Below are 1829 nucleotides of genomic sequence, written 5' to 3'. Positions count from 1 at the left end.
GCCTGTAGTCCCAGCTACTTGGGAGGCTGGGTTGGGAGGATTACTGAAGCCTTGGAGATCAAGGCTTCAACTGTGATTGTGCCACTGTGCTCCAGCCTGGGCAACAAAGCAAGAACCTGTCTCAGAAAAAAACAAAAAAAGGAATGTAGCCGGACGCGGTGGTGCACACCTGTAATCCTAGCTACTTGGGAGGCTGAGGTAGGAGAATCGCTTGAACCTGGGAGGTAGAGGTTGTGGTGAGTCAAAAGCGCACCATTGTACTACATCCTGGGTGACAGAGGGCGACTCTGTCTCAAAAAAAAAAAAGAAAAAAGAATGGCTTGATGGATAGGTGATAAAGAATAAAATGTGAATTGTAGAGTGTAGATGATGGTTATATGGGTTTTCACTGTTTATTCAAATTTTCAGTTCCTTATTATAAAAATGTTCATAACAAAATGTTGGAAAAATGTATGTGTATAAAAATCTATCTCTTCTTGTGCGGTGCCCTGGCTCACACCTCTATCCCAGCACTTTGGAAGGCTGAGGCAGGCAGATCGTGAGGTCAGGAGTTTGAGATCAGCCTGACCAACATGGTGAAACCCCGTCTCTACTAAAAATACAAACATTAGCCAGGCATGGTGGCCTGCGCCTATACTCCTAGCTACTCAGGAGGCTGAGGCAGGAGAATCTCGGAGATTTCAGTGAGCTGAGATCATGCTACTGTACCCCAGCCTGGGCAACAAGAGTGAAACTCCATCTGAAAAAAAAAAAATTACTGGCCAGGCACAGCAGGTCACACCTGTAATCCCAGCAATTTGGGAGGCCGAGGTGGGTGGTTCATCTGAGGTCAGGAGTTTGAGACCAGCCTGGCCAACATGGTGAAACCTCGTCTCTACTAAAAATACAAAAATTAGCCGGGCAGTAGTGGTGAGCACCTGTAATCCCAGCTACTCCAGAGGCTGAGGCAGGAGAATCACTTGAGCCTGGGAGATGGATGTTGCAGTGAGCCGAGATCATGCCATGGCACTCTAGTCTGGGTGAGAGAGTAAGACCTTGTCTCAAAATAATAATAATATAAAAAATGCTTATAGCACCATTCAGTGAAAAAAAATTGTGGTTTAAAATTTGCTGGGTGCGTTGCCTCATGCCTTGTAATCCCAGCACTTTGGGAGGCTGAGGCAGGCCTATTACTTGAGATCAGGAGTTTGAGACCAGCCTGGCCAACATGGTGAAACCCCATCTCTACTAAACATATAAAAATTTGCTGGGCGTGGTGGCGCATACCTGTAATCTCAGCTATTTGGGAGGCTGAGGCATGAGAATTGCCTGAACCTGGTAGGAGGTTGCAGTGAACCAAGATTGAGCCACTGCACTCTAGGCTGGGTGACAGAGTGAGACTCTTGTCTCAAAAAAAAAACAAATAAAATTTTATCCATATGGTTATAATGACCTTTATCAATATGTGTACGTGAGTATACAAAGAACACATATTGTATGAATCCATGTATATGAAAGGTCTAGAATAGGCAGATTCACTGAGACAAAAAGTAGATTAGTGGTTGTCAGGGAATGAGGGAATGAGGAGTGATTGCTAATGGGTATACGATTTCTTTTTGGGGTGATGAAATGCTCTAAAATTAGATATTGGTGATGGTTGTGTAATCCTGTGAGTATATTAATAACCACTGAATTGTACAGTTAGGGAGTCAATTATAAGGCATATGCATTATACCTCAATGAAGCTGTTACTAAAACAAATGTTAACATTGGGGGGGCATAATGTAGTCTGTACTATCTTTAAAACCTTTCTGTGCATCTAAATTATTCCACTTTTTTTTTTTTTTTTT

Source organism: Cebus imitator, unplaced genomic scaffold (genome assembly GCF_001604975.1).
Source record: "Cebus imitator isolate Cc_AM_T3 unplaced genomic scaffold, Cebus_imitator-1.0 Scaffold58, whole genome shotgun sequence".
In the NCBI taxonomy this organism is placed as follows: domain Eukaryota; kingdom Metazoa; phylum Chordata; class Mammalia; order Primates; family Cebidae; genus Cebus; species Cebus imitator.
The sequence above is the reverse complement of the archived record's forward strand: the minus strand, read 5'-3'. Positions refer to the sequence as shown.